At 35.8% G+C, this 25,618-nt stretch overlaps 1 protein-coding gene across 3 annotated transcripts in view; it reads left to right on the forward strand.

Annotated features, from left to right (window-relative positions):
* The window catches only part of LOC125172450 (BEN domain-containing protein 5), a 1,495,630-nt gene that overhangs the window by 52,142 nt on the left and 1,417,870 nt on the right, over nt 1–25,618 (forward strand). The window lies entirely within an intron of this gene.

Genomic DNA, 25,618 nt, shown 5'->3' on the forward strand with positions numbered 1-25,618 from the left:
TTTTCAGATGCTGTCTTGTATTTTTTTGTTACTCAACTACTGTAAGATCTTTGGTTTCTGTGAGGAGATAATACTGTGAAGAGATAATACTTTGGAAATTTCTGAAGCATTTCAGTATGATAGAACTGGTTGGAATGACATTTTATATTTGAACTTATTTTTAAAGAGCAGAGAGGTAGACATATAGCTTGTTTTTTTTTTTTTTAAATAAAGGTTCTAGTTTTTTAAGGATGTAGTGGCAAATCTTTTTTTTTTTTTAATGTTTTATTTATTTTTGAGAGAGAAAGAGAGACAGAGCGTGAACAGGGGGAAGGGGCAAAGAGGGAGGGAGACACAGAATCCAAAGCAGGCTCCAGGCTCTTAAGCTGTCAGCACAGAGCTGGACACGGGTCTCAAACCACAAGCCATGCTATCATGACCTGAGCCGAAGTCACCCAGGGGCCCTTAGCTTGTTGGATTTTTTTTTTTTAAAGAAACATGTCATGATTTAAAACAAAGAAGAATTCTGATATTGCTTGAAATGGTCTACATACTTAGAGGCAGTTCATTGATGTCACATTTAGATGTGTTTGAGCAAGTACTGAAGTTGATCTGTCCTTTCTTTTGTATGTTGTGAGGAAAAGAAACAAGCTGTTTACTTAGAAGACATAAAAGTACCAACTAAGTCTGTACTACAGACAGTATTAATTACCAGTACAGGCCTAGGTTACTCTGTGAAAGCTACTTACATGTGTAACGTGTTCCTCCTTGACTTGGCTCCTTGTTGTTCCTGACTGTCCAGACCTTACCTCATTAGCGATAGCCCATCAAAGCCTCTTTTCCCTGGGCAGGGCATAAAGCTGCAGATCTCCCAAAGATCAACCTTCTTTACATTTAAAATGCATGTGTCTCATCTCCTCTTTCCTCACAGCTCTGTCTTGTGCTCTTTTATGAGAAGTTAATCCATTATTTTATGTTGATGCACATTCATCTATTATCCTTTCAGCCTACTTGGGAACTGAGGCAGTATTTACATTAGACTTAGCTGAGGATTTGAGTGGTAGCACAGTAAAGCTGTGTGATCTTGGACATGCATGATAACTTCTGAGTCTCATTTTCTTTTATGATACATAATGAGTACAGGTTTATTTCTGGGGTTAATTTTGTATTGTTATACATAAGTAAGGTATTATCAGTAAGGCATTTTTGCAGTGTTATCTAGATAGTACTCAGGAACTTCCTTTAATGGGAATTTCACATGCTGTGACTTGCTGGAGAAAGAAACATTTTTGAGTACATACCACAAAATATAGTCTGGTATTAATATGTAATTCTTTTGCAGTTACTACTTCTAGTACTTTCAAGAAACTAGGATGGAGTTTAGAGAGAATTGGGATTGGAAAGATTTTCGTAGCTGTAGAACCAAAGGTTTTTTCAGATGTTTCTTAGGTTGTTCTGGTTATGTGTGATGATCCTACATGTATTTGATTTAGGAATACTTATGGTAATAGTGAAACCAGTCTGAGGAAACAGGACCATTATGAGCAGAAATCTGATTAGATCAGTACAGCAAAGACTTGGATCCTTCTTTCTTTTGCTTCATACAGGCTGGCCTTTTCTTTTTGAGAAATTAACTTCAGGGATGTAATGTACATCATGATGTGTATAGTTAATAATGCCATATTGTATATTTGAAAGTTTCTAAGAGAGTGCATCTTAAAATTCTCATCACAAAAAGAAAATGTGTAACTGTGTGTGGTGATGGATATTAACTAAACATGTAATCATTTTGCAATATAGACATAGATCATTATGTTGTACACCTAAAATGAATACAATGTTATGTGTCAAGTATATCTCAATTAAAACCATCAAAAATTAAAAAATAAAGTCAATATATTTTTATTTTTTCCAGAAATACTCCATATCATTGAGGGGAAAGGTTTTATTCTGGTGAGGACCTGTCTCTATTGTAGGTCTGCAAAGCCCTGGAAAATATAGGGAAAATAAAATTCGTGAATGGGAAATCAACTAAATGACCTTTCAGTTCTCTTATTTCCTCCTTCTCTCCTGAGCAATATATTGAAACTGCCTGTTGGTACTCTTAGATAGTATGCTTAGAAAAGACTAGATAAAAGGCCACATAAATACTTGATTTAAAATGCATCTTTGGTTCAAGAATGATTAGAGAATTTAGAGAATAAATTCAAGCTATTTTTATTCATCTCTAGGTTTTGTAGTTCTAAACTGCTTAAAAGAAGCTTCATACTATCCAAAGGTAGATATATTTTCATATTTTCTCTTAATATATTTATAAAATTGAAATTGTTTTAAGCAAGCTAAATATGTATATAGCAAAGGACTTTATGTCTTGCCTTTGAGTCTTGGTATATACTTCTTTTTTTGTCTTAAATAAATGATCAAAATTACTTTCCTGTAATTTTGATAAATGATCAAAGACCAAGTATAGCTCAGATTTACTATTAAAAAGAAAAAAGTTAATTATTTTGGTTATATTTATACATATATTTTCAGTTATTTGTGTTATTAAGAGGATTTGTGTGGTTCACTTAGACTTGAGTTCAAATTCTGGCTATTAACCCACAATTATTTTAAGAATTAATTGAGTTAGTATTTGTAAGGCACTTAGTATGGTGTTAAGCACATAGTAAACATAATATATAAGTATTTGTTAAGCAAATTTAAAAAGTTACATCATAAGAAATCAGATGACCTTCAAGTTCATAGTATTTGAACAAAGTATGAGTTCAGTGGGCATTTTTGGATTTGTGGTCACCTTACACATTATACGTCCTTGGCAAATTTTAGATGGATGACACCAGACACAAAAATGCTCACCATTTTTTATTTGTTGTTACGCTGCTATTTTACATAGCTTCTCATATTTTCTAGGAGCACTGAAAAATGTATTTGATTTGTTTCTGAATACTGATAATAGATCATTTGAATCTCATTTCTTTAAAGATATGTCAGCTCGGCCACTTAGTTGTTAAAAACTGCTGAATTGGTTTGCCTTTAGGAAGAACTATTTTAGACAGTTCAGCTCTTGTTATCCTAGTGATAATGTAAAGTGTTAACACTGTACCAAAGCTCCTTGGCTCAAAGCCTTGTTTTGTAGAAAGTGAAATAAATAATTTCAAAACTCTTATGATTGAGACTATTTTTCTGCCTCTTTTTGACATTTGTGGATAGAGTTACTCTAATGATTTGGCATAGAGTATAAACAAAGCATTTTATTTAAAAATTTTTTCAAAGCATTTTAAAGTACTAAATACATTTGGCAGTCATGCTAGTGTATGCCGATGAGTTTTATAGATCTGTTTTTTTTCCCCTAGAGTGGTTATATTGTACATAGATCATTTCCTTTAGCAGCAGGGAAGTGGTTTCCTAGAGGAATAAGTGACTCACCCATCAAATCTTCTGTAGACTTTTGGGGATAGATGATGTGAGATAGGCACTACAGGTGTCATACAAACATTTTCTCACAGAGATATGAGAAGAGAAAAGGAAGATTATAATTTGAAATAAGAGACAACTGGTGGTATAAGATATATTCAGAGTATATACAAGAATATAGGTATCATTTTATTTACTATGGGCATTGGTATCACATAAGTAAGTCAACTCACTAAGTTTAGTAAGAAATTTCTGGGACTTTGAGATTCAGCAAAGAAGAATAGCAAAGTATTTGTTTTTAAAAGAATGTATTATTAGAGCTCCTGGGTGGCTCAGTGGGTTAAGTGTCTGACTCTTGATTTCAGCTCAGGTCAAGATCTCACGGTTCGTGAGTTTGAGCCCCACGTCGGGTTCTGCACCAACAGGGTGGATGGAGCCTGCCTGGGATTCTCTCTCAAAAAATAAATCCACTAATTTTTTTTAAAACAATGTATTATTGAATAAAAATGTATGGCAAATTGGTGCAGAATGTTTTCAAAAGTGAACCTACCACACAAGATGTGGAGCTGTCAAAACTTTTACACATTTTTGGGGCACCTGGGTGGCTCAGTCGGTTGAGCATCCGACTTCAGCTCAGGTCGCGATCTCACCGTCCGTGAGTTCGAGCCCCGCGTCAGGCTCTGGGCTGATGGATCAGAGCCTGGAGCCTGCTTCCGATTCTGTGTCTCCCTCTCTCTCTGCCCCTCCCCCATTCATGCTCTGTCTCTCTCTGTCTCAAAAATAAATAAACATTAAAAAAAAAACTTTTACACATTTTTATTGGGGGTATAAAACTGGTATAACCGCTTAGAGAACAGTTTAGTTGCATCTGTTTAAGTTCTTCATGTGCGTACCCCAATGCTAGGTATATGCCCTTCCCTCAGATGTATGTATGTGCTCAAAAAGACATGTACAAGAATGTTGATAGCACTATTATTTGTGATAGCTAAAAAATTAGAGCAAAACCTAAATGGATAAATTGTTGTCTATTACTACAGTGGAATACTCTACAGCAATTAGAATGAACAAACTGCAGGCACCATAATGTTGAAAGAAATACAAAATAATATATGTCATAAGAGTTTATTAATATAAAGTCCTGGAACAGTAAAAACTACTCTCTAGTGTTAGGAGTCAGAACAGGATTAACCTTTGGGTGAAGAGTAGGAGATAGTGATTCAGAAGGAGCAAGTTGATGACTTTGAAGTTCTGGAAATGTTCTCTTTTTTTGATGTGGGTAATTGTCTTTAAATGATCCAGTTGTCCATTGTGATTATTTATTGGGCTTCATACTTACTATTTGTGTACTTTTTTCTATGTATATCTAGATAAAAAAGAGTTATAAAATTAATCTGTTCTAGGATCTCTGTGATTTGTTATAGTATCTGGAATACCCTTAACAGAGGAACAGTAGGATAGTAGGATATAATTTAAAAGGCATTAGAGTAGGAGAAATTTGGCTTCTCTCTCTCCCCCACTCCTCCCTCTCCCTTTCTGTCTCCTTTCCTCCTTTCTTTTCTTATCTCCCTCTCCTCTTTTTCCCATGAGAACCTTGCTATCTACTAGTTTGAAGCAAATTATTTCTCTTCTTTAAACCTCAGAGACTCAGCTGTAAATAGAGAAAATAGTATTTGTGAGGATTAACAGCATGGTTGATTTTAAAGTATTCTAAAATATGTATAATTGGAACTGTTCGTAAATGAATCAAAGAAGTATCAAAGACCAAGGGTCAGTACATTCAAAGGGATGAGCACCTGTAGGTAAGAATAGATACTGTATTAAACCAAACAATCATTTATGAAAAGTTGAGTAGGAAACACATGAGTTGCCAAAGGGTGTGCTGAAAGGCCCCTATCTATTGGCTCTTTCCTCATGATATGCTTACATATGTGTCTTTTCATTTGTAGAACAGCAAATCCATTCCTCAAACCAGTGTATGTATGTATGTATGTATTTCTTTGATATATATGAATATATAAGTGTTTTTAAAAAATTATTTTATTGTTTTTATTTCTCTACATTCTTTTTCTCCTTTTTATTTATTTTTAGTTTTGTTTTCCTGTTAGAGACTTTACAAAAATGTCTGGTGTGGTCGCTGGCCCATACTCCCATATTTAAAATTGATGCACTAAAAAGCTGATTTGAACTTTTGTGTTTATAAAGCTTATTGACTGAACAGAGAATGATTAGGCTGGGTCATACTCTGGGGCATGGCCTAATGTAACTATCCATAGATTGTTTCTCATTGACTAGTAATTTTTCCCAGAAAGAGATTCTTTAATTTTCTGCCTAGTGAGAAAAAATGGGTTGCAAGAATTCTTGTTGGTAAGTGAAGGAAGCATGCTTAGAAACTTATGATTTAGTAAACAGACTTTCACTTAATCTTCTCAGTTTTAGTAAGGTTTTCCTGCTTTTAGCTCTACCTGGTAATTTTAGGTTCAGAGTCCAATGTAGCAAACATGAATGTTTCTCACAAATATTTTTATTTCTCCTCTCTTTGAGGTTAGGTGTGTCCATGTAATATATTTTGGCTCTAATGAAAATCAAGTAGAGGTGATGGTCCTGAGCAGAAGCATTTAATTGCTGGTGTGAGACTCACTTGTACTGTGGCAGTTATGTGAACGCATGTTGATATGGCCAGCATGTGGAGGATAGCAGCCTTAAAGAGCTGTCCATCTGAATAAGAATAAACTATTGTTGTGCCAAACTACTGAGGTTTTGGGGTTGTGTAATATGTAATATATCCTGGCAAATCTATTAAAACTTCTAGAAAGTAAATCTCTGGTCTTTGGCCAGGATGGGAGAAAGGACAGTTTCCTGATTGTGTGGGTTGAGGGAGGTGTTCTGAAGAGTACATTTTTCTTATGCAGTCTCAACCAGTCCTTCTGCTTTTAGCTTTATTTGCACTTCTATTTTCGGAGGGCTTCTGGGCTTCTGTAGTCAGAATCAGCCTGCTTCTGGGCTCTGCCCTATTGCTACCATAGTTTTGTGCTTTTTTTGTTCTTTTTAGTTGCCATTTGTCTGTTAGCTTTTCAGCTTGCAAAGTGTTGTTGCCATCACTTCCTTTTCTCCTCTCCTTTTGGGCATATATAATTTTTAATTTCTCTCATTCCTGTCATTTAAGTGAAGATTTCAGAAAGGACCTGTGTTAAATACCAGTATTCAACATGCCAAGATTTATCAGAGGACTTATTCATGTTACTGACTTGGTCAAGTTATTTCATGTCTGTGATCTTTAGTTTCTTTATCTGTGATTAACAAATTATTTGGATGATCACCAGAGTCTCTGTAGCTTGAAAGTTTGCAATGCTTTTACTCTCATTCTTTGGTAGAATTTGGTAGAAAGTTTGGAATGTTATTATTCTTTGGGTAAGACAAAACAAAATGGAAAAATTCTATCATTTAATATTTTGAGCAGCCAAAACATTTTAAGTATTATTATAAATAAACTTCCATCATTAATGACAAATACATGGGTTGTTTATGATAGATTTCAAATCCCTTGAAAGTATGGAATGTGATTTTTACATTGTTCATTGATTCAGTAGTGTTTGCTTCTTACATGTTATTCTTTTAAACTTACATAAGTGCTCTGTGACGGTGTGACATTATCTGATTTAGGAATTTTCTGCCTAAATCCTTTGATCATTTATGTATGATTTTCAAGTTTCAGTAAAGATGGCATTGGAGTCTTGATAGATTTCTAGTATTTATTTGCAATGAGATATAGAGTCTCATCAGGTCTTTTGAAAATAATTTTCTGAGAGTCATAATAATGCTCATTCAAAATTTGATATCTACTTACATTTAAAATGTAAAAGCACTATCAAGGAATCTTTTCAGAAATACAATTTTTATGATTTCTGAAGTATTTGAACTTCATCCACTGTTCATTTGCTTTAGAATGGCTCTTGTGATTCAAGGACTGGGAGTAATGGTGAAGTACATACTGCAAGCCCAGATACACATAACTGATCTATGGCTATAACACTTTTAAAAAAATGTTTATTTATTTTTGAGAGAGAGAACATACTTAGAAATGTTTATTTATTTTTGAGAGAGAGAGAGAGGGGACAGAGGGTCTGAATCGGGCTTTGTGCTGACATCAGAGAGCCCCATGTGTTGCTCGAACTCACGAACCATGAGATCATGACCTGAGCTGAAGTCAATGCTCAACCAACTGAGCCACCCAGGTACCCCTACATTACAACACTTTTAAATCTTTTCTTTATTATTTTCTATAAATATGAAAAAAACTGAAAAATTACTCATGATCAAAGTAGGTATTCAAAGTATTAGTAGATTATAATGTTACCAAGTTTTATGTAGTGTTGAGATACTATTTAATCTTTTTTTGTTTGAAAACATTTTGAGATACTATTTAATCTTGAACACATCCTATTACCATTCACTATTTTTCTTTTCTGTTTAAAATAATTTTCATATTAAGAAATATCCAAGTAGACACAAACTAGTACTTTAACTGCAGCAATGAAGTTCACTAAACTTTTAATCAGTACCTTTAACATCAAGAGCTGGTCTCTGAAGTCCCTGTCAAATCCAGTGAGCCTTGTGTTTAAAACAGAATTGAGCAAATGATTTTAAATTATAAAAGGGAAAATTTAAGGAAGGCATTAGGAAGAACTTCCTGGTAAAGAGTATAAAATAGAAGAGGCAAGGGGTAGAATCCATTTCCTGTATTTATTTATAATTATGGCATTAGATTGTTCATAGGGTGGATTAGAAAACCATTCTAGAGGTTTACCCAATTATAAGAACATACACTTATCTGTCTGGCATGACTCTATAAAGTAAATCTATTATTGTTTTTATGAGGAAACTAAGGCACAGAGGTGTTAAGTACATTGTCATCTGTCTAGTCATTGGTGGAGCTGTGATTTGAACTCAGGTAGTCTGAATATATTTATATTGTCATATAAATATACATATATATTATATAAATATATATAATAAATAAAATATTTTAAAATGGAAATAGAGTAAAATCCCTTTAAATGATACAATCAGATCAGTAATTGGCTAATTAATTGGAAAAGTCAGTTAAAGCAGTAAATCATAAAAGTGATACATACTTTAAATTTGTTTTTTAATGTTTATTTTTCAGAGAGAGAGAGAGAGCAGAGTGCGAGTGGGTGAGGGGCAGAGAGAGAGGGAGACACAGAATCCAAAGCAGGCTTCAGGCTCTGAGTTGTCAGCATAGAGCCCGACGTGAGGCTCGAACCCACAAACTGTGAGATCATGACCAGAGCCAAAGTTAGACACTTAACTCAATTGAGCCACCCAGGCACCCCTAAATTTTTTTCAATGTTTATTTATTTTTGAGAGAGAGAGAGAGAGAGAGAGAGAGAGAGAGAGTGTGTGTGGGGGAAGGGCAGAGAGAGAGGGAGACACAGAATCTGAAGCAGGCTCCAGGCTCTGAGCTGTCAGCACAGAGCCCAATACGGGACTGGAATCCATGAATGGTGATCTCATGACCTGAGCCGGAGTCGGACACTTAACCAACTGAGCCACCCAGACGCACCTATACACACTTTAATTTGAGACATATGAACATATATTCACTTAATGTATTGTTGACATTTTCCAAGTTTGCTTTCTTCAAAGCTGAGTGATAATTAAAGGCACATGTAAAGAATTCTAGATTTTTATTTTAAAAATCTTTTTACAGTTGTCTATTTTTTTAAAGTTTTTATTCAAATTCCAGTTAACATAAAGTGTAATATTAGTTTCAGGTGTACAATATAGCGATTCAACACTTTCTTACAACACCTGGTGCTCATCACAAGTGCACTCATTAATCCCCAGCACCTATTTAACCCATCCCCCTACCCACCTCCATTCTGGTAACCATCATTTTGTTCTCTGTAGTTAAGAGTCTGTTTCTTGGCTTGCACCTTCCACCCCTGCCCTTTCCCCCCTTTGCTCATTTGTTTGTTTCTTAAATTTCACATATGAGTGAAATCATATGGTATTTTTCTTCCTCTGACTGACTTATTTAAGTTAGTATAGTATTCTCTAGCTCCATCCATTTCATTGCAAATGGCAAGATTTCATTCTTTTTTATGGGTGAAAAAATTCCATTGTGTGTGTGTGCGTGTATGTGTATACACACCACATTTTCCTCATCCATCATCACTTGGTGGACACTTGGGCTGTTTGCATTATTTGGCTAGTTTCGATAATGCTGCTGTAAACATCAGGGTGCATATATCTTTTTAGATTAGTAGTTTTGTATTCTTTGGGTAAATGTCTAGTAGTGTAATTACTGGATCATAGGGTAGTTCTATTTTTAACTTTTTTTTTTTTAATTTTTTTTTTCAACATTTATTTATTTTTGGGACAGAGAGAGACAGAGCATGAACGGGGGAGGGGCAGAGAGAGAGGGAGACACAGAATCGGAAACAGGCTCCAGGCTCTGAGCCATCAGCCCAGAGCCCGACGCGGGGCTCGAACTCACGGACCGCGAGATCGTGACCTGGCTGAAGTCGGACGCTTAACCGACTGCGCCACCCAGGCGCCCCTATTTTTAACTTTTTGAGGAACCTCCATACTGTTTTCCAGAGTGGCTGCACCAGTTTGCATTCCTACCAACAGTGCACAAATGTTCCTTCTACACATCCTTGCCCGAACCTGTTGTTTCTTGTGTTGTTGATTTTAGCAATTTTGATAGGTGTGAGGTGATCACAGTTGTCTTTTCTGTCCTTAATCCAACAACAGTTTTTTAGCAGTATGCCTTTACTTTCCTAAAGTTTCTGTAAGCATTCAACTATGTTTCTATATGAACATACCCCTCTCACATTATAATTCAACAGTTTGTGTATTATTTAATTACAGTAATTACAATAACAAGTGCAACTGACATAAATAGTCTTGGTATCAGATAATACCAATTTCTTAGAAACCATACAACTTGACCGATAGGAGAAGTGCAGGGCATACTTGAGAATAGCCTTTAGCCTTGAACAGTTAATATGCCAAGAAATCATAGAATGTTTCACAGAGGATATGGAGAACATCAGTTTATCTGGTAGGTAGTTAAGACGAAAGCAGTTTAAAAACCTTGTAATTATACAGCCTAAAGAACTGAAAACAAGTCCTTAAAGGATTTGCATATCCATCTTTATAGCAGCATTATTCACAATAGCCAAGAGGTGGAATCAACCCAAATGTCCATCAACAGATGAATGGATAAACAAAATATGTTATGTACATACAATAGAGTATTGTTCAGTCTTAAAAAGGAAAGGAATCTTGTCTCATGATACAGGACTGATAAACCTTGAGAACATTATGTTAAGTGGAATAAGGCAGTCATAAAAAGATAAGTCCTGTATGATTCTACTTATATGAAGTATCTAATAAAATTTATAGAAACAGAAAATAAAGTGATTATCAGAGGACTCATAACAGAGTAAAAGGGGAATAGTTGTTCACTCAGTATAGACCACGGTTTAGTTTTGCAAAATTAAGAAGTTCTGGAGAGCTGTTTCACCACAATGTGAATATACTTATTGAACTGTACATTTAAAAGTTAATATGGTAAATTTTATGTTGTATAACTTTACCAAAAATAAAAGAAAAAGCTTCTATTGTATGTTATTTTTTTTGCTTTTTAATAGTTCACATACATTTTGTTAAAAATTCAGATAATATAGAAAATGAAAAAAAGAAATGAATGAACGAAAATCGCCCATAAACACATTTTTTGTAGTATAACCACTGGTAATATTTTAATATCCTTCTACTTCTTTATCCATACACATGGAGTAAAGATGTGTCTATGTGTGCATTTGTATACATATAAACAATCTATATTTATACTTATACTTTAACTAAAATGAAGTATGTGACCAAAATGAGGTATAACCAGTTTTAGGAAAACAAGTATTTATTGTGATAATCTTCTCATATTTTCACACTGTTAATCATGTTTTATGACTGAATACTTTATAGGTTTGTTTTTTCCTATTGATGGGCATTTAGTTTTGCTTACTGCAAACAACACTGAGGTGAAATTCTTTTTATGTATCTTTGACCAGAAAGTAGTGGAATAATGCCTTTGAAATTCTGAAGGAAATTATTTCCAACCTAGAATTCTATGTGCAGCCAAATTTTCCGTAAATGTAAAGTTAGATTAAGGTTATGTTCAGACATGTAGGAAGTCAGAATTTATATGTCTAAGGCTTCCTATCTCAGCAAGTTGCTTAGGGATATATACCAGCAAAATTACGGAGAATGTGATAAAAAAGAGAAGTAGATTCAATCCCAGAAAATAGTAAAGGAAAATCAGAAATTGATAGCTAAGCAGCAAGCTTAGAGAATGAATCAGTCCAGATTAGAGTGAAAAGATAGAAGATTCTTTTGAAGAATAAGGGGTTCCTTTGCAGTACTTTGCTGAATATACTTACTCATTTGTCAGTAAGAAATAACAAAAAAGCCTATTAAAAACTGAAAACATATCAAAAATAATTTTTTAAAAATGACATAAAATAAAATGAGATATAATTTAAAGCAATTGATGGAGAGTGAGAAAAGAGAACACATTTTGTCGTAATGCCAAGAATATTCACCTTTAAATGGTCTATGGCTTTATGGCATTGGGCCCATAAAAAAGGAAATGCCATCATAACGTATCATCAGGTCCTGTAGTAAGTTTTTGCTATTTCAAATGGTGTTGATTGATTAATAGTTAGCTTTAAAATTTTTTTTCAACATTTATTTATTTTTGGGACAGAGAGAGACAGAGCATGAACGGGGGAGGGGCAGAGAGAGAGGGAGACACAGAATCGGAAACAGGCTCCAGACTCTGAGCCATCAGCCCAGAGCCTGACGCGGGGCTCGAACTCCCGGACCGCGAGATCGTGACCTGGCTGAAGTCGGACGCTTAACCGACTGCGCCACCCAGGCACCCCAATAGTTAGCTTTTAGAAAGAGCATGGAAATTGTAGTTGTGTTTACAGAATAAAATATAAAAATTAAAGAATGTAAAACACCGTTTGAAAGTAAAGAATAGCTCATGAAACAGAGGAGGTAGTGAAGTGGTTAAAAGAATGAGGGAAGAGTATGGACAGTATCTTCATCTGACAGTGAAGAGAGTTGAGAAGGAAACTAGTGTTAAGAAAACAAGAAATTTGAGGGTGCCTGGGTGGCTCAGTCAGTTAAGCCTCCGACTTCTGATTTTGGCTCGGGTCATGATCTCATGGTTTGTGAGTTTGAGTCCTGCATTGGGTTCTGCGCTGATAGTGGTTTCTCTCCCTCTCTCCCTCTCTCACTGCCGCTCCCCTACTCGTTCTCGTTTTCTGTCTCTCTATCAAAAATAAATAAATAAAATAAAAAAAAAACAATACACTTGAAATGTGAGTTTATTATATAAGTTTTTAAAGGTAACTTATAATTATATAAAAAAATATTAGCAATGAGAGTTGTATGTGTGAAGTGAACTAAAGCCTAATCTTTTGCAGAATGATGTTACAATATATCTTCAAATTGATAAGATATTGAAATGTATACATGCTATTTAGAGATATAGAGGATCTAGTGTAGCAGAACTAAAGTCAGCAGTGGTTAAACGAGGACTGGGACCAGGGATAGAGAAGAGTGGAGCTGGATATCATATTTTTAAACTATGCATGTGGTTAAAACAAAAAAGTAGTATAGGAACCATCCACTGCTTGAAGTACTATTTGAAGTCACTATAAAGCTCTGTGATACAGATGCCATTATGTAGCATAATCTGAGAGTGCTTTATTTTGAATTTTTTAAACAGCTGTTTTACATGAGAAAGTATTATCAGTACCTAATTAGAAAATGGCTGAGGGTTTCCAAAATTGAGGATAGTTTTGCTTGAATTACAAAGATGAGAAAAATGAACCTCCCAGTGATTGTTCTTGTTAGAGGTAGTTTCCTTCCTTTGAACTCTTATGATACTTTATCTGCATCTCTACTAGGAAAGTTAATATTTATCCAATGTAGTTATCATATAGATAAACATTTTAACTCCCCAATTACCCTATACTAGACTATTACATAAGAGTAAGGATGATCTTGTCATATTATATTTATATATTGTCATGTTTTCAAAAGATACCATACCTTTCATGTAGTAATATGTTTCTTTTTAGTTATTTAACAAATATTTGGGCAGCTCTTATGTTCTAGGTTGCATGCTAGAGACAAGTGGTCAGGGAAAGTGTGTCTGAGGAAAGAATGAATAAACAAAAATTCTCCAATTCAAACTAAAAAGAATAATTAAAAAATGAGCAATTCTAGTTGTTAGTTATCTCTATTTTGGGGACCTCTTCCCAAATGAAGTCTCTCTCCTCTAATGTATCTGACAGAAGGAGCTGTTGAAATAAACGGGGTACTGAGATGAACTCAAGCAGGTTAGCTCCACAGCTAGATTCTAGCCAGTTCTAACAGCCACAGTTAGCATCCCTTACCCTGCCTTTCAATGCATCCATGGGGAAGAGTGTATAGATCTGATAAAAAAAGAAAAGACAAGAAAAACAAATTGAAAGGGTACCATGGCTTTGCTTTTTTGTTATAGCACTTGAAGCAGCATCAGTAGTAACAGTAATTATCTTAGTAGTAATGGTAATGATAATATAAGCTGTCAGGCAGTGAACACCAAGTATGTATAGGAACCATGCTAGGGATTGTACACAAAATATTATTAAAATTTTTTTTAAAGTTTATTTATTGTTGAGAGACAGAGAGACACAGAGTATGAGCAGGGGAGGGGTAGAAAGAGGGGGAGACACAGAAGCTGAAGCAGGCTCCAGGCTCTGAGCTGTCAGCACAGAGCCCAACACGGGGCTCGAACTCACAAACTGTGAGATCATGACCTGAGCCGAAGTTGGTCGCCCAGCCAACTGAGCCACCCAGGCGCCCCTGTACACAAAATATTTTTAATCTTTGTATTGATCCTGTAAGACAGGTATTACCTTGGTTTTACAGGTTTGAGAGGTAAGTCTTGCACAAAATATCATAGTTTGTAAATGCTAGAGTTTAGATTTTGAAGCTTGGTTTGTTTGATTCCAAAGTCCATGATATTTCCACTATGGCAAGTGGTAAGACAGGAGTATGCAACCTTTAGGATTCTGGATTTTGGCTATGCAGGCTAAGAGAAGGTACTAGGTAGGTAGACCATTGCTTGCACATTCTATCACATCATCTGCTATGGAATTTCAGTGGTTACCTGCTGACTATTTTCTTAATATTGACCTTGTAGACAAGGCTTTGGAGAATTTTTTGTACTTGCTCTGAATTTACACCATTTATGCAAAATGATAAATTTCAGAAATGTGTCACTGCATGCAAATGAGCACTTTTCCAAGTAGCAGTAGAATGGTACAGTTTGTATGAGTTTATATTATAAGATAAAATTTCATTATTTCTAACATTATTGTATTTAAGGGCAGAGTTGCAATTAAGTTTGTAACTGCCACTGGTTTTGCACACATAAAAGATATTCTTAATATTTTATCTTATTTTCTATAACCATTATAAAATCAAATATGTAAATATACTTTAGAATAGTAATTGCATTTCACATTTGAATTTGTTTTATGCAGTTATTTAATCTGAGTTTCATTAAAAGAGAATAGTTTCTATAGCAACTACCACATCATTTGATATCTTTGGAATCTCTCAGATATGGAACACTTATTAAAAAACAAATGTACTCAGTTTATCATGTAGACTTTTATACAGGTTTAAATGTTTAAGAAAAATATTTCTTGTATATTTATTTTTCCTAGGTTTTACCAAACTTATTCTTTTTTTCTTTTACTTTGGTATTTTTTCCCTTTAAAAATTTAAACCATATGTATTTAAAAATATGTCAAAAGAATTCAATGAGGAGGTGGATATTGGAGAGGATAGTAGGAGTAAGTGTGAACTCTTTTCTGAATGAACTCCATCAGCACACATGTTACTTCCTTCTAGGAGGAAACCTGTTAGTTTATCTCTTTGGATATATCCTATTAGGGTCATGAAAACCATTTCTAGAAAAAGATGATGATATATTATGGCATTATGGGAACCAAAGTTAAAAGAAAATAGAATGCTAGATCATCAGTACCAGATTCCTGTTCCAAGTTTTTTTTAGTACTTTGAATTAAAAAAAGTTCAGTGCTAAGTAATGTGCACTGCTATTGCCACTTATCAGCTGAAGAAAGGCTATTTCTACACTTGAAAATAGTGTTTTCTGAAATCTATCTTTTAAGTTCTATTAAATGTGGCCTCATTTACATTATTGGATTTGTCCAAGTTGTACCGTTGCATTGTTGCTGAATGTTTTCTTTAAAGTTTATGTCCTCCATTTATTTGGATTTAGGTATTATGGTCGTTTTAAAGGCACTTAGTTTCACTATATATATTTATATATTATTTTGTCATGAGTCCGTATCTTTTCCTAACAATTCTATTTCTCCTCATTGAGCTTCTTCTAACTTGTCTACTTCTGGTACTTTGGAGCACTAAGTTAAAATCAGCAATACTTTTTTAATGTATTAAAGTTGTCCTAATATTCTTCTAAGACTTTAGGGAAATATCCAAAACGTGTTCTAAAGAATCTGCCTAAGATGCCTTCATAAGACATATTCTTGCAAGTAATATAAAGAAGTTAAGAAGTTTTGATGCTGTAACAATAATTACTTATAAGAAAATTGTCTTTCTTCTATGAATAGTTTTGTTCCACTCACTTTTTTTCAGTGTTTCTGTAAATAATTATTTTTTCTGTTCTATGAAAAATTTTTATATCTCTTGTTCCCTTCTGCAAGTTCCTTCAGATCCACACTATACTGGAAATTCAGTAAAATCAGGTTGAAGTGTCATTGAAAAATTTTCATCTGGGGTGCCTGGGTGGCTTAGTTGGTTAAGTGTCTGACTTCCACTCAGGTCATGATCTCACGGTGCATGAGTTTGAGCCCTGCATAGGGTGAGCTTGAGCCCTCCTCCAGGCTGTGCACCCTCTCCCTCTATCTCTGCACCTTGTGGAATTCTCTCCCTCTCTCTGTGCCCCTTGCTCACTTGCATTTGCTCTCTCTCTCTCTCTCTCAAAAAAAATTCTCATCCTGTGCACATACTTTTTGTAATAATCTTAGGAATGCAAGATGTAAATGGAGATAATTGGGATAGATTATATATGTATATGTATGCATGTATAATAGAAAATTCAAGCCTAGTATCTATAAACATCCTAATGCCCCTGCATGTATACTCTGAATCAGTGCTGTCCAAAGTAGTTTTCTGTAATGATGGAAATGTTCTTCTGTATCTGCACTGGTAGTGGCTACCCATAGCTCATGAGCCAATGAGACTGAGGAACAGAATATTAAATTTAAATAGCCACAGGTGGCTAGTGGCTACCATGTTGAACAGCAGAGATCTAAATGACTGTATAAACCATTTCAGTTCATTTGCTGGCCTGTTATACCAGGGCTGCTGTTTAGAGTTGTGCAGGTGGTTTATTGTATGAGGATTCACAGATAAGGGGGTAGTAGAGGCTAAAATCTAGCCTTGGCAATCTTGCCAAGTTGTGTACCTTGGCAAGGAGCTGTGTCCTCCCAAAGAGACTCCTCTTCCTAGTTCATACAAAGGTACCTTATGGGCTGGCAGCAGTGTTGTACACCACTATCAGATGGTGTCTTTACTTTATAGCTTGGTCCGCCACTTAATGTCCATGTGACCTTGGGATATGTAGTTAACTTCTTTGGGCCTTGATTTCGCCCTCTATAAAGTGGAGACAATATCATTTACTCTATGGAGTTATTATTATGAAGACCGAGTGACATGATACGTGTAAAGTATTTAGAACATAAAGTGCTCATAAGTTTTATCAATTATTATAATTATATAATGAAGTATCTTCATGTAGTAAATTTTTGCAGCATTTTCACATTCATTCAACTCTGCCTAATACCAAGAAATAAAAGACAGTATTCAGCCCCTGCCTTACCAAGGCTTATAAGAGATGAATAGTTCCAAGCAGTTACGTAGCTTTTAAAATTACTTACTATCACATTGTAGCTTAGGAACTGACTGAGAGAGTTCAGTTCAGCTAGTGATCATCACAGCTTTTAATTATATCTTTCACCCCATCTGACTCTAAGCTGTTCAGATTTCATGTGATCTGAGACTTGGCGGGGATGATGGAAGTGTTGGAGGACCCTAAACTCAGTTTGTCCCATGGATGCTACTAGATAACACTCATATCAGTGTAAATAACCCAGAAAATGACCTGAAGACTGGCAGAACAAGCCCCACAACTAAATGTAGAGAAGAGGCCATATTGAAGAGGTAAAAAGGACAGAGATGTGGTGGGGAGCTAAACATTGTGGGTCAGGCCAATGGAGGAAGGGAGCTGCAGCCATGGACAGGGGTGAGAAACAGACTGTCACACTGAGGAGGCTGCGTGGGGAAGACAGATCCCCAGCATTTGTCTTTAAAAATCAGAGGGACTTAAACAACCAATGGAACTTAAAGCCCGGAACTTTAAAAATCAGCCCTCTCTGTTCTAGGAGAGCCCAGACGGTGGTAGGAAGCTGAGGCCTGGCCCTTAAAGAGACAGCATAACAAACAGCATAGAAGTAGCAGTTTGAAAAATGCTTGGGGCATATAGGAGCAAAGGTTATTTACTAATCTCAGACTTTACTGAGGGACTTCTCCAGGAACAAAGGAGCTGGCCTGCACCATTTCCCTCTCATCCTCCCCAGCATAAATCCACGGACACCTGCTGGAACCATTGCTGCATTCACATTCGCTACCTAATATGCTTACACTGTGCCCTGCCTCTTCCAGCAGAGACTGCCTCACTCCCACATTGCAAGTCTCCTCCCTTGGTCCCAAGAGCAAACCTTGCCAACACTGAGTTTCCCGACTGCATGCTTTGTGGGGCCTAGGCTCGGGGGGAGTGGCTGGTCACCTCCTGTGAAGGATGCATGCACCTTGTTAAAACTGCTCCCACACCCAAACTTGCTTTGTGGAGTGGCACCCTCTAGTCCTGGTCTCCAGGGTAGTTGAATGTACTCTTTGGAAGATAACCTGCATGAACAGCTTGTGGGTACCATGCCCTGACCTGTGCAGGCTTTGTGGAGCAGCCCCAGCTGGTTCAGTCTTGGCAGTTGTGTCACATCCCTGATGGAAGAGGACCAGCACCACCTTGTCAGAAGTGTCTGCTCTGCCCACTACTTTCAAGAGCAAGGCATGTAGCTGGCTTAAAACACAGAAGTAGACACAGAGGATTGGGAAAAATGAGGAAACAGAGGAATATGCCCCAAATGAAAGATCAGGACAAAATCACAGCAAGAGAGCTAAGCAAAATGGAGATAAGTAATATGCCTGATAGAGAATTTAATGATCATAAAGATACTACTGGACTTGTGAAAAGAATGGAAGATATCAGTGAGACCTGTAACACAGAGATAAAAAAGAACTAATAAGAGATGATGAACAAAATAAATGAAATTAAAAATACACTTGAAGGAAAAAAATATACTAGATGGAGTAAACAGAAGGCTAGAAGATGCAGAAAAATGAATCAGTGACCTGGAGGACAGAGTTATGGAAGGTAATCAAGCTGAACAGATGAGAGAAAAAAAATTATGCAAAATAAGAATACTTAGGGAACTCTGACCCTGTCAGGCATGATAACATTTGCATTATAGGGATCTCAGAAGAAGAGAGAGAAAAGGGAACAGAAAATTTATTTGAAGAAATAATAGCTGAAAACTTCCCAAATACTGGGAAGAAAACAGAAATTCAGATTCAGGAGGCACAGAGAGAGTCCCCAGCAGAATCAACCCAAGGCGTCCACACCAAGACATAAACTAAAATGGCAAAAAGTAGTGGTAAAGAGAAATTTTAAAAACAGCAAGAGAAAAGTAAGCAGTTACATAAAAGGGAAACTCTATAAGGCTATCAGTGGATTTTTCAACAGAAACTTTGCAGGCAGGCAGGGAGTGCCATGATGTATTCAAAGTCCTGAAAGGAAAAAATTTGCAGTCAAGAATACTCTATCCAGCAAGGCTGTCATGCAGAATACAGGGGCAGGGGGTGGGGGGTGCAAAGAGTTTCCCAGTCAAACAAAAGTTAAAGGAACTCATGACCACTAAGCCAGCCTATAAGAAATAACTAAAGGGGACTCTGAGATGAAAAGAAAGACCATAAGTAAGAGTAAGAAAAGTCAGAAGCACAAAAGTCAGAAGCACAAAAGTCAGAAGAGTCATAAAATAAGAGGAAGTAAAAATTAACACCATATACCTAAAATATGATGAGGAGAGATACAAAGAATGGGTTCAAATGTAAGCAGCCATCAACTTAATATAGACTGGTGTATGCAGAAGACATTACATACAAATGTAATGGTAACCACAAATCAAAAACCAGTAATAGTAATGAATAAAGAGGAAGGAATCTTGATATATCACTCACAAAAAAAGAGAACATGGTGAGAGAAAAGAGCAAGGGAATAAAGCAACAGAGAAGATCCACAAAAACAAACTCAAAACAAATAACAAAATGGCAATAAGTACATACCTATCAATAATTACTTTGAATGTAAATGGACTAAAAGCTCCAATCAAAAGACATAGGGTTTTTGGGATGAGCACTGGGTGTTGTATGGAAACCAATTTGACAATAAACTTCATGTATTGAAAAAAAAATTAAAAAATAAATTTGGGTCAAATGAAAAAAAAAAAAACAAAAGACAAGGGGTGACAGAATAGATAAAAAACATGACCCATCTATATGCTACCTACAAGAGATTCACTTGAGACTTAAAGACATGTGTAGATTGAAAATGAAGGGATAGAGAAATATTTATCATGCAAATGGATGTCAAAAGCAAGCCAGGGTAGCAATAATTATATCAGATGAAATTGATTTTATTTATTTATTTATTTATTTATTTATTTATTTATTTATTTATTTTTAATGTTTATTTTTGAAGGAGAGAGTGCGAGTGGAGGAGAGGCATAGAGAGAGACACAGAGTCTGAAGCAGGCTCCAGGCTCCAAGCCATCAACACAGAGCCTGATGTGGGGCTCGAACCCACAAACCATGAGATCATGACCTGAGCTGAAGTCAGACACTTATTCGACTGAGCAACTCAGATGCCCCTAAAATTGATTTTAAAACCAAGACTGTAATGAGACAAAGAAGGACACTACATAATCTTTAAGAGGAAGTCCATCAAGAAGACAACAACTGTAAATATTTATGCACCTACCATGGAGCACCCAAATATGTATAATAGTTAACAACAAATATAAAGGAACTACTCAATGGTAATACAATAATAGTAGGTGGCTTAAAAATTTTTTTTTTGAGAGCAATCAGGCAAGCTTATTTTGAGGGAGGGTAAGAGAGAGAGGAGAGAGAAATCCCAAGCAGGTTTTGTGCTGTCAGCGCAGAGCCTGATGCAGGGGTCGAACTCGTGAACTGTGAGATCGTCTCCTGAGCTGAAACCAAGAGTTGGACGCTTAACTGACTGAGTCACCCGGGTACCCCTAAGGGACTTTAATACCACTCTTATATCAAGGGAACGATCATCTAAACAAATCAACAGGGAAATAATGGCTTTGAAAGACACTGCATCAAATGGATGTAATAGATATATTCAAAATTATCATCCTAAAACAGCAGAATACACATTCTTTTCATGTGCACATGGAACATTCTCCAGAATAGAGTACATATTAGGTCACAAAACAAGTCTCAACAATTTAAAAAAGATCATAGTTATACCATGCATCTTTTCTGACCACAATGTAATGGAACTAGAAATCAACTACAAGAAAAAGTCTGGAAAAAACTCTTAATACATGGAGGTTAAATAACATGCTACTAAACAATGAGTGAGTCAATCAAGAAATCAAAGAGGAAATTAAAAAATGCTTGGAGACAAATGAAAATGAAAACACAGTGTTCCAAAATCTTTGGAATGCAGCAAAAGTTGTTCTAAGGGGGAAGTTTATAGCACTACAGGCATACTCAGGAAGCAAGAGAAGTCTCAAATAAACAACCTAATCTTACACCTAAAGGAGCTAGAAAAAGACCAAACAAAACCTGAATCCAGCAGAAGGAAGGAAATAATAAAGATTAGAGCAGGGGCATGTGGGTTGCTCAGTCAGTTGAGTGTCCAACTCTTTTTTTTTTTGTTTTGTTTTGTTTTGTTTTTAATTTATTTTTGAGACAGGGAGAGACAGAGCATGAACAGGGGAGGGTCAGAGAGAGGGAGACACAGAATCTGAAACAGGCTCCAGGCTCTGAACTGTCAGCACAGAGCCCGACGCAGGGCTCGAGCTCATGGACCGTGAGATCATGACCTGAGCTGAAGTCGGCTGCCCAACCGACTGAGCCACCCAGGCGCCCCGAGTGTCCAACTCTTTTTTGGTTCAGGTCATGATCCCAGGGTGTTGGGATCAAGCCCTGTGTTGGTCTCTGTACTGAGGGTGAGCCTGCTTGGAATTATCTCTGTCTCCCTCTGCCTCTCTTCCCCGCTTGTGCTCTCTCTCTTGCAAATAGAAAAAAAAAAGATTAGAGCAGATACAGATGATATAGAAAGCAAAAAATGATAGAACAGACCAATGAAACCAGGATCTGGCTCTTTGAGAAGATCAACAAAATTGATAAACATCTAGTTAGACTCAAACAAAACAGGAAATGAAAGAGGAGAAATAACAACTGACACCACAGAAATAACAAAGGTTTGTAAAAGAATATTATGAAAAATTATATGCCAAAAAGTTGGGCAACCTAGAAGAAATGGATAAATTCCTAGAAATGTAGAAACTCCAAAAACTGAGATAGGAAGAAATAGAAAATTTGAACAGACTGATGAAATGGAATCAATAAAATGGAATCAGTAATCAGAAAACTCCCAACAAACAAAAGTCATGGACCAGATGGCATCACAGTGAATTCTTCTAAACATTTAAAGAAAAGTTAACCTATTCTTTTCAAACTATTCCAAAAAATGGAAGAAGAAAAGCTTCCAAATTCATTCTATGAGGCCAGGAGTACCCTGATTCCAAAGCCAAATAAAGACACAACAAAAGGAGATCTAGAGGCCAATATCTCTTATGAACAGATACAAAAATCCTGAACAAAAGATTAGCAAACCAAAGTAAACAATACATTAAAAACTCATTCACCATGATTTAAAAAAAAAATTTTTTTTTCAACGTTTATTTATTTTTGGGACAGAGAGACAGAGCATGAACGGGGGAGGGGCAGAGAGAGAGGGAGACACAGAATCGGAAACAGGCTCCAGGCTCTGAGCCATCAGCCCAGAGCCCAACGCGGGGCTCGAACTCACGGACCGCGAGATCGTGACCTGGCTGAAGTCGGACGCTTAACCGACTGCGCCACCCAGGTGCCCCTCATTCACCATGATTAAGTGGCATTTATTCCTGGGATGCAAGGGTGGTTCATTATTTGCAAATAAATCAACGTGATACATCACATCAACAAAAGAAAGGATAAAAACCATATGATCATTTCAGTAGATGTAGAAAATGCATTTGACAAAGTATAACATCCATTTATGATGAAAACCCTCAACAAACTAGGTTTAGAGGGAACATACCTCAACATAATAAAGGCCTTACCTGAAAAATTGCAGTTAACATCATACTCAGAGGGGAAAAAGTGAGAGCTTTCCCCTAAGATCAGGAATAAGACAAGAATGTCCATTCTTACCACTTTTATTCAACATAGTACTGGAAGTCCCACCCACAGCAGTCAGACAAGAGAAAGGAATAAAAGTCATCCAAATTGTTAAGGCAGATATAAAACTTTCACTGTTTGCAGATGATATGATACCGTATATAGAAAACCCTAATGATTCCACCAAAAAAACTATCAGCACTGATAAATGAATTTATTAAGGTCGCAGGATAGTCAATGTATAGAAATATGTTGCATTTTTATATACCAATAATGAAGCAGCAGAAAGAAAAATTAAGAAAGCAGTCCCATTTACAATTGCACAAAAAATGATAAATTACCTAGGAATAAACTTAGCCAAAGAACTCAAAACTATAACATTGATGAAAGAAGAAGGCACAAACAAATGAAAAGACATTTCATGTTCATGGGTTAGAAGAACAAATATTGTCAAAATGCCTATATTACCCAAAGCAATCTACACATTTAGTACGTTCCCTATCAAAATAAAAATAGCATTTTCCACAGAACAAGGGCCACCAATTCTAAAATTTGTATGGGTCCACAAATGACCCTGAATAGCTAATGCAAGTTTGAAAAAGAAAAAAAAAAACTGGAGGTATCACAATTCCAGACTTCAAGTTATATTACAAAGCTGTAGTAATTAAAACAGTATAGTATTGGCACAAAAATAGGTAGATACATCAATGGAACATAATAGCCCAGAAATAAACTCACAATTATATGTTCAGTTAATCTTTGACAAAGAAGGAAGGGGTATGTAATAGGATGAAGACATTCTCTTCAACATGTGGTGCTGGGAAAAGTGGGCAGCAAAAGAATGAAGCTAGACTGCTTTCTTATACCATACATAAAAATAAATTCAAAATGGATTTAGTATCTAAATGTGAGACTTGAATCCATAAATATCTTAGAAGAGAGCAGATGACATCAGTTGTAATAACATCTTTCTTGATACATCTCCTCAGACAAGGGATACAAAAGAAAAAATTTGGGACTACCTCAAAATAAAAAGCTTTATAGAAAAAGAAACAACCAGGGAAAGTAGAAGATAACCTACTGCTTGGGTGAAGATTGTTGCAAATGACATATTCAGTAATTGGTTAGTATCCAAAATATATAAAGAACTGATACAACTCAACACTTAAAAAACAACCCAATTCAGAAATGGGCAGAAGGCATGGACAGACATTTCTCCAAAGAAGAAATACAGATGGCCAACAGACACATGAAAAGATGTTCAATATCACTCACTCATCATTGTACTGATTCAAAAGCAAAACCACAGTGAGATCATTTATACCTGTTAAAATAAAAGAAAAAACACAAGAAATGGCAAGTGTTGACAAGTATGTGGAGAAATAGGAACTCACACACTGTTGATGGGAATGCAAACTGGTGCAGCCACTGTGGAAGACAGTATGGAGTTTCTTCAAAAAATTAAAAATAAACTACTGTATGATCCCATTTCACACTCCAGGATATCTACCCAAACAATAAAAAACACTAATTCAAAGCGATAAATGGCAAGATTTCATTCTTTTTGATCTCTGAGAAATATTCTACTGTGTGTGTGTATAAATACATATATATTTATATATTTATATTATATATGGATATAGGATAAGGGATCTACATTTATACATGAATAAAGAAGATATAGGATATAGGATATAGGATATAGGATAAGGGATCTTCATTTATATATGAGTAAAGAAGATGTCATCAGTCGATGGACATTTGGGGTCTTTCCATACTTTAGCTATTGTCGATAGAACTTCCAGAAACATTGGGGTGCATGTACACCTTCAAATCAGCATTTTTGTATCCTTTGGATAAATACCTAGTAGTGTAATTGCTAGGTTGTAGGGTAGTTTTATTTTTAATTTTTTGAGGAATCTCTATACTGTTTTCCAGAGTAGCTGCAGCAATGTGGATGGAACTAGAGTGTATTATGCTAAGTGAAATAAGTCAGTCACAGAAAAACAAATATATGATTTCACTCATATGTGGAATTTAAGGAACAAAACAGATGAACATAGGGGAAGGGAAGCAAAATAAGATAAAAACAGACAGGGGACAAACCATAAGAGACTCTTAAATACAGAGAACAAACTGAGGGTTGCTGGTGGGGTATTGGGTGGAGGGATAGGCTAAATGGACAATGGGCATTAAGGAGCACACTTGTTGGGATGAGCATTGGGCGTCATATGTAAGTGATGAATTGCTAAATTCTATTCCTGAAAAAATATAATATCTATCTATATATCTATACATCTATATCTGTCTATATATGTATATGTATATCTATCTATCTGTCCAACTTAACATTAAAGGCAAAAAAAAAAAAGGGATAGATGCACCTCTTGTTTATGGCAGCATTATTTACCATAGCCAAATTATGGAAGTAACCTATGAATCTATTGATATGGGATTGAATAAATAAGATGCAGTATGTATATATATA

Source organism: Prionailurus viverrinus, chromosome C1 (genome assembly GCF_022837055.1).
Source record: "Prionailurus viverrinus isolate Anna chromosome C1, UM_Priviv_1.0, whole genome shotgun sequence".
Taxonomy (NCBI): Eukaryota; Metazoa; Chordata; class Mammalia; order Carnivora; family Felidae; genus Prionailurus; species Prionailurus viverrinus.